Source organism: Rhinatrema bivittatum, chromosome 4 (assembly GCF_901001135.1).
Source record: "Rhinatrema bivittatum chromosome 4, aRhiBiv1.1, whole genome shotgun sequence".
NCBI lineage: Eukaryota > Metazoa > Chordata > Amphibia > Gymnophiona > Rhinatrematidae > Rhinatrema > Rhinatrema bivittatum.
The window spans coordinates 361,543,768-361,552,559 of record NC_042618.1 but is presented as its reverse complement, the minus strand read 5'-3'; the positions used below and the strand labels follow the sequence as shown (position 1 = coordinate 361,552,559).

Below are 8,792 nucleotides of genomic sequence, written 5' to 3'. Positions count from 1 at the left end.
TCCCAATTCCAGTCTATGTCCCTGAAGGTCTCCTCTGTATACCTTTCTATATGTCTTAGCTCCTCTAGGTCTGCCAGTTTGGCCTCCAGAGATCAGATTCATTCTCTTAAAGCCAGGAGACCTTTGTACCAGGTGCACACATATAACCTCTCACCAACAAATACATAATAATATATATCACACTCTGGCTTCTCTCTACATTTTAATTTTTTGAGTTGATAAAGTCTTAAAATCTGATTAAAGAGTAGGTATGTCTCAATTTAATGTTGCAAAATATGAATAAGGTTTTTAAATGTATCTGTTAGCTGTCTTTTAAAATCCATGGTTTTTAAATTTGAAAATGCACAAAGTACAGTGTGGCTTGACAGGCGTTACACACAATCAATATATGGAATAAATGTGTAACCACTAGTTTCAAGATGTTTCAAGAATTTAGATGAGAATTTTGCTTTATTCAAAGAAAGCTCCAACAGAGACAAAGGTTCAAACAATATGCAGTCCCCCGACACGGGACCATGTTTCTCTAGAGCTGCTTAGGGAGGAACAATGCAGGGCACAACCTTATCTGTATAAACAAAGAAACATGTGTTACAAGCATGGAAACAGCAACCTAAACACTAAAAAATTAATTATACATGTCAAGAAACCTACCAGTTTAGCAGAGCAGAGATACAAGAAAACAGGGAATATCTTATATTACACATCTACACAAAAACAAAAGATGGGTTTAGAAAAGTTTCACATGTTATAAATACTACAAGGCAGAGAACAAGCAGCTGAAGGGAAGTTACATACCATTAGAGTTAGTGGCATCCATAGTACAGCTCAATTATTTACCGGCACAAAAAAAAAACCAAGTTCTGTCATGTTCACGTACAGTTACAATGATATATATGTCCTCTGATGCTTGTCGTGCTGCACAAGTAGTGCTTTGTTAACATATAAAGGAGTATGTGAGTTTTTCGGCTTCCGATTGGCTCCATACTTATTTATATGTCCTGATTGTCCTAGCTCTCTACTGGCTGACTGGGCAATTTCAGTCATGTGACCACCGTTTGGCGTGGTTTTAAGCCTTTTAATATCCTTTTGTTTTTGTACAGGTAAATAATTGAGCTGTGCTACGGACGCCACTAACTATAATGGCATGTAACTTCCTTTCAGCTGCCTATTCTCTGCCTCATAGTACTTTTAGCATGTGAAACTTTTCTAACCCCCATCTTTTGTTTTTGTATAGATTTGTAATATAAGATATTCTCTCTGCTTTCATGTATCTTTACTCCGCTAAACTAGTATATTCCATGACATTTATAATACATTTTTTAGTGTAGAGGTTGCTGTTTCCATGCTTGTAATAAATGTTTCTTTGTTTATACAGATAGGGTTGTGCCCTGCATTGTCCCTCACGATGCAGCCCTGGGAAAACATGCTCCCATGTTTGGCGACTGCATATTGTTTGAACCTTTGTCTCTGTTGGAGCCTTCTTTGAATAAAGCAAAATTCTCAACCACATTTTTGAAACAGCTTGAAACTAGTGTTACACATTTTAAATTTGAAAACCAGATGATTAATTTCATGAATGATCAGCAGCAGGCCTAAAATTAGTCAATCAGGGTTAATTTAATGTTATTTTAAGTGACTAATTAACATTTTGAAGACTTTCTTCCTAGTGGGGGTGATAATTTACAGTCTATACTAAAGAATTAGCCAGGGTGGGTGAGACGGTTGGAATTATATTAGTAACTAGTTGCCAAATAACTTATACTCTCACTGTCTCAGATCAAGTATGTGACCTTTGCAAGCTCAAAATTCAAACACTGGCAAAGAAATATTATCTTGTACTAGCTTAGAGAAAGTTTAGACTACAAAGAATTATAACACTGGCAAACAAATACTAGCTTTTACTAGAGCAGAGAATAAAAGTCTATTTTTGAATTGCACAATCTTAACACTGGCAAATACGGTCTTTTACTACCTCAGATAATCAAGGTCTATTTTCCTACTATACCAACATTTTTTACACTTGCAAACAATACTATTCATAAAACTAGCAAACAGTTCTAATACTGGCAATGAAATACTAGCCTTAACATTAGCAAATAATTTTAAAACTGGCAAACAAATGCTATCCTTTTCTAGTTCAGTGAATTAAAGTTTATTTTCCCACTACACAAACAAGTCTAAAACTGGAGAATCAAAGTCTATTTTCAAATTACACAAACAATTTTAACATTGGCAAACAAATGCTATCCTTTACTAGCTCAGAGAATCAAAATCTGTTTTCCCCACTACATAAACAATTCTAACATTGGCAAACAAATATTAACCTTAAAACTAGTAAACAGTTCTAACACTGGCAAATATTAATCTTAAAACTAGTGTCAGAGTCTAAAAGACAACACAATAGCTGCACTTTTAATTGAAATCTTAATGCAAGAAGAGAAAAATTAAAAAAACAAAACATTGCTTCCTGATTTATAGCATGCAGGGAAACAACCAAAGTAATCGAAAAGATGCAGTCTCTCCTATCTGAGGAAAGAAACCCAATCCAATTCACTATATTTCAGCACAGCCTTGTTTAGACCCAGCATGAAACACTCAGAAGACACTCAAGAGACACTCTATGACAGCAGAGAATGCTCTGCTGGCTATCAATTAAGAACATATAGCAACATAGAAAATGACAACAGAAAAGGACAAATGGTCCATCCAGTCTGCCCAGCAAGCTTATGGTAGTATCTGCTGTAGCAAGCCATCAAAGACAGGGCCCTTGTTGGTTCCTCTCTGAATCTAATTCCCCTTTTCCTCCTACCATAAAAGCAGAGAGCAATAATGGAGTTGCATCAACAGTATGAAGGCTCATTGGTTAAGGGTAGTAACCACCACACCGGCAAGTTACCCCCATGCAGCTGGGTAAACAGTGTGAGGTTACCTATAACCAATGGGAGCCTAGCTAGGTGTAGATCAGTCCACAGAACCTGGGAAGGTAACAATATGACAGCTTCCCCAATTCCTCATGGGTAGAATAGCTCTCCCTACAGACGCTCATCTACCATCTCCAGTGCCAGAGGTTCAACACCCTAACTGCCCTATCAACTAGCAAACAATATAAACAGGCAGTAATAGTTTAATCCTCCAAGAATTATTATTTATTAATTTTGTCTCAAGATTTAAGCACTTCTTCCTAGTAAAGTTCAAACTTACTATTAGCAGATGAAGGTTTTGCTGTCAACACTACCTGTGGGGTCAATTTTCAGAGGGTTTAGGCTCCTATCTTTTGGAAGTAGGATCCCAAATTGGCCTTTTTGAAAATTTGCTAGGGCAGAGTGCCAAAATTTAGGCTCCTATAGCAGGGGCGGTTCTATCATGAGGCAGGGTGAGGCAGTGGCCTCAGGCGGCAAAATTTTGAGGTGGCAAAAACTACCCCACGGCTGCCTCACCCTGCCTTCAGGACCATCAACACGCATGCATAAAGAAAGAAAGAGTGGTAGCACAGGGATATATTGGCCTATTGGGAGGATCACGTGATTTGTGTTGATCGCTGCGGCCCTGTGCCTATGGAGTTGCTACGACCAATGCCAGGCACCTCAGAATCTTGTATCACAGTGAGAGTCTCCCCCGAGGCTCTCTGTTCACTCTGCCTTCTGTTTATTTTATTTTACTTATTGTTTTTACCGGCACAGCAGCAGTGGAAGCAGTAACAGTGGCAGCTCCATGCATCTGTTGCCACTGCTCTGCTCTGGCACCTCTTACTCCTACCATCCCATGTTCATAGTGCCTCCCCTTACATGCTTCTGCTGGCAGCCGATGGGAGGCAGTGAGCAGGCCTCTCACCGCTGGCTCAACTCCAACCCTGGTCTCAGCTGCTGGGCTCAAGCTAGGTCATGGCAAAAAGTAATTTAAAAAAACAACCCAAAACAACTTGCAAACCTAGCATCAGGGCCTTCCAACCCGCCCCTTTCCACTTCGGGGAAGCCAACAGGCAGCCCACCCAGAATCCAGACACTATTCTTGGGGCCTTGCCTGGACCCCCCCGACTCTCAATGTAAGTAAAAACACATTTTTAATTATTTATTCAGAGGGGAGGAGTGAGAGAGAGAAAGCACCTAAGTCAGTGAATATGTGTTTTTGAGAGAGCGTATGTGAATCAGTCAGTGCATGTGAGAACGCATGAATCATTGAGCATGTGTGACTGGGAGCATGTATGTGATCATGACAGCAAATGAGAGTCAGTGAGTGTGTGAGGATGAGAGACAGCATGAGTTAGAATGGAGTATGAGAGAGAGAGCATATGTGAAATTCGGCAAGCATGTATGTATGAGCGTGAGAGCATGTGTGTGAGTAAGTGAGTGTATGTGTGTGAGAAAGTCAGTGAGTCAGCATGTATAAATGTGAATGAGCATATGAGGGAGTGTGTATAAGAATGAACATGTTATAGAGTTTCTATATATGGAGGAGAAAGTTTGTGCATGTCACCACCTCTGACTAATCCACAACAATCTCAGGGTGACTGGAATCAAAAGTTCCTAGGTATGGAGAATAGGAGAATTTTTAAAAAAATCCTTTATTGTTTTAAATTATTGGATGGTATTTCATATGTCTGCTGTTTTAAAATCTTTTTAGGTATTAGGAAAATTGTTAATTTTTTTTAGTTTTTGATTATTGGATGCTATCAGCTATCTGAAATATTATTTTTATTAGTATGGTTTTAGTATTATTTATATTTTGTGTTTTTATTGTTTGATGTTTTATAAGGATTGGTAATATTTCTGTTTTTTCATTGTTGTACTACTTGTATGGCTTGTTGTGGTTTACAGTTTTGTATGCATGTTTATATTTATACTTTATGACCTTCCTGTTCTGTATTTAGTGAAGTTCTGTCTGTGACCTGCATGTGTGACTGAGGTGAAGTAGTCTGCTAGCATGTAGTTTCTCTATAGGGATCTATATATTTATAAATGATCTGGAAAGGGGAACAATGAATAAAGGTGATCAAATTTGCAGATGACACAAAACTATTCAGAGTAGTTAAATCACAGACAGATAGTGATAAATTGCAGGAGGACCTTGCAACACTAGAAGATTGGACATCCAAATGGCAGATAAAATTTAATGTGGACAAGTGCAAGGTGATTCATATAGGGAAAAATAACTCATGCTGTAGTTACACAATGTTCAGTTTCATGTTAGGAGTTACCACTCAGGAAAAAGATCTGGGTGTTACAGTGGACAATACATTGAAATCAATGGCTTAGTGTGCTGTGGTGGCCAATAAAGCAAACAGAATGTTAGGAATTATTAGGAAGGGAATGGTGAATACACTGAGAATGCCATAATGCTTCTGTATTGCTTCAAAGGTGAGACTGCTCTTTGAGTACTGTGTTCAATTCTGGTTGCAGCATCCTAATATATAGTTGATTCTTCCTCTTGCTCTGGCTATCCAATGCTTTTCACAATCCTGACACACCCAATTATCTAATGGTTTCATGCCCTCTTGGGAATTTTCTTCAAACTTCATTCCCTTATAGTGCTTATGACTAATGCTCTCATCTGGTATTTAGCCTTTGATAGATTATGCCACAGCAAAGGGCAAGGGTTGCAGAAAGTTAGCATCCAGAAACACCATGATCGCGCTTATCCATGCTTACAGACGGCGCCATTTTGAATACTGGCAGCAGATCGCCTTTGCCCTCACTATGTCACAGGGGCCGACCGTCGGTACCTGTGACATAGTGAAGGCAAAGGCGATCTGCACCATTTTGAGTACTGGCATCAGATGGCCGGAGTGCAGGAGGTCTCTCCTGGACCCCTGCTGGACTTTTGGCAAGTCTTGTTGGGGTCAGGAGCCCCCCCCCACAAGCTGGCCAAAAGTCCCTGGGGGCCCAACTGGGGTCCCGGAGCGACCTCCTGCACTCCGGCCATCCGATGCCTTTGCCCATACTATGTCACAGGGGCTACCGGTTCCATTGGTCAGCCCCTGTCACATGGTAGGAGCACAAGATGGAGCCAATGACCATGTGACAGGGTCTGACCAATAGCACCTGTAGCCCCTGTGACAAAGGCTATCGGCGCCATGATGAAACCGGCACCGAGGGTGTGAGAGTGCAGGGGTTGGCTCCCGGACTCCCCGCTGGACCACCAGGGAGTTTTGGTAAGTCTTGGGGAGTCAGAAGGGTGTGTGTGTGTGTGTGGGGGGGGGGGGGGGGGGGTGTAGTTAATTTTAATTTTAGCTGGGACACAAATAGAAATCGCCGTATTAATGCATCGGGGCACCATACATCTGAATGTAACGTATCTGCTCCCCAACGAATCCGAATCACGAATGCAACATATGGCGTCCCTCTGCACATCCCTATTCAGCATCTCTTTGTCCATGATATTAGCCATAGGTTCCCATGAGTTATTTTTTGGTCCATATCCCTCCCATGACAGGAGGTATTCCCAAAATCTGCCTCTCTTCCTTACATCAAGTATTGCATCCACTTTGTACTCGATGTCCTCTTCTGCATCAATATGAGGGGGATCTGGTGTCTTGGTGCTGAATTTGTTGAGAATGAGCGGTTTCAATAGAGAGATGTGAAACACATTATGGATTGCTGGGGGAAGTCTGAGACTGTAGGAGAGATTGCCCAGATGCCGGAGGATGGGAAATGGTCCGACATAGTGTGGAGTGAAGTGAGCTGATGGTAGCTTAAGTCTAAGGTGTTTTGTAGACAGCCAGACTTTATCACCAGGCTTGAAGTCAGAAGCCTTGCAGTAATGAGCGTCATAACCACTTTTAGCTATGATTCCAGCTTTGATGAACATCTCCTTAGTCTTCTTCCAAAGTTGTTGAATCACATCGGCAGTAGCTTGAGCTTCTGGGGTCGACACTGGCAGCAGAAGTGGAAAAGGTGGTGAAGGTAGTCGTCCATATACCACTTCGAATGGTGTTGATCCAGTAGATGTTGCTGGATGGGAGTTGATGGAAAACTCGGCCCATGGTAACAGTTCAGCCCAGTCATTCTGATGTGAACTAACGTAGGCACGGAGGAACTGCTTGAGGGTATGGTTCATCCTCTCAGTTTGGCCATTTGATTGAGGATGGTAAAATGAAGCGAAGTTGAGAGTGATATCAAACTTCTTGCACAGAGCCTTCCAGAATTTGGCTGTGAATTGTACACCTCTATCTGAAGTGATGTGTTTCGGCATGTCGTGCAAGTGAAAAATGTGGCTGATGAAAAGCTTTGCAAGTTCACTAGTAATTGGTAAGCCAGGAAGCACCACAAAGTGAGCCATCTTACAGAAACGATCCACTGTTACCCAGATGGTATTGTTGCCTCCAGAGAGTGGTGTCCACCACAAAGTCCGTGGCGATATGAGTCCACGGCTCATCTGGCACTGGCAGAGATTGAAGCTGGCCCCAAGGATGTCCGGGTGGAGGTCTGGCACAGTTGGTACAGGCCACTACGTAGGCAAAGGTGTCTTTTCATAGACGGCCACCAGTAGTATTGTTGATGTTTCGCCAGCGTTCTCCGTTGACCGGGATGTCCAGCCAATTTAGAGTTGTGAGCCCATGCTAGTAGTTTCTTCTGGAGGCTGTTGGGCACAATAGTCTTGCCAGAGGGCACTGGGTGAGTAGCAGAAAGAATGACTCTCTCTGGATCAATGATGTGTTGGACATCTTCAGATATGAAGGAGCGAGATAGGGCATCTGCTCTGATGTTTTTATCTCCAGGTCAGTATTTCAATCCTGTTAAAGAACAGGAACATATCACCAAAGGTTGAGGCGCAGGGCATGGTGAAGGTATTTTAGGTTTTTATGATCTGTAAAAAGCGTGATTTGATGTTGAGCGCCTTCAAGACAGGAACGTCACTCCTCGAATGCCATCTTTATCACCAGTAGCTCTTTATCTCCAATGCCGTAATTTATTTCTGCCGGTGTGAAGCGTCTGGAGAAAAAGGAACATGGACGTAGGATCTTGGAGTCACTGGTCTGACTTAGCACAGCCCCTACGTCAACATCTGAGGTGTCAACCTCCACGATGAAGGGGTGTGTAGGACCAGATGGTGGAGACATGGCTTAGTAGAGAAAGCGTCCTTCAGCTTTTGAAATGTGGTGACAGCCTCTATAGACCGATTGGCAACATTGGCACCTTTCTTTGTCAGAGCTGTTAATGGCACAGTTAGTGAGGAGTAATTCTTAATGAAGGTTCTGTAATAATTAGTGAATCCCAGAAATCGTCTAAGAGCTTTTAGACCAGTGGGTTGAGTCCATTTCTGAATGCTGTCAAGCTTTTGAGGATCTATCTGGAACCCTTGGTTAGATACTATGTACCCTAAGAAAGGTACAGATTTCCTTGTGGAATTCGCATTTGGACAGCTTTGCGTATAGACGATTCTCCCGCAGTCTCTGTAATACCTTCTTGAAATCCTCCTTGTGGGTATTCAGGTCTTGAGAGAATATCAGGATGTCGTCTAGGTATACAATGACACATTGGTAGAGTAGGTCACGCAGGATATCGTTTATCATGGTTTGGAAGACAGCTGGGATATTGCACAAGCCGAAGGGCATCACTAAGTGCTCAAAGTGTCATTCCCTGGTATTAAATGCTGTCTTCCATTCGTCGCCTGAACGAATACGAACAAGGTTGTATGCTCCTTTAAGATCAAGCTTGGAGAATATCTTGGCTCCCTGTAGTCTGTCAAATAGCTCTGAGCTGAGTGATAAGGGATAGCTGTCTTTGACTGTGATCTCGTTTAGACCATGATAATCAATGCATGGACGTAAGGTTCTGTCCTTATTCCCCACAAAG

At 42.0% G+C, this 8,792-nt stretch overlaps 1 long non-coding RNA gene across 1 annotated transcript; it reads right to left on the bottom strand.

Moving 5' to 3' along the window:
* Positions 1 to 431: 431 nt before the first annotated feature.
* Positions 432 to 849, bottom strand: LOC115089594. Its single transcript, XR_003856185.1, has 3 exons — positions 796 to 849; positions 652 to 704; positions 432 to 565 (listed from the first exon to the last, which is right to left on the bottom strand). It is a non-coding gene; the product is annotated as an uncharacterized LOC115089594 (long non-coding RNA).
* Between the last annotated feature and the right edge of the window lie 7,943 nt (positions 850 to 8,792).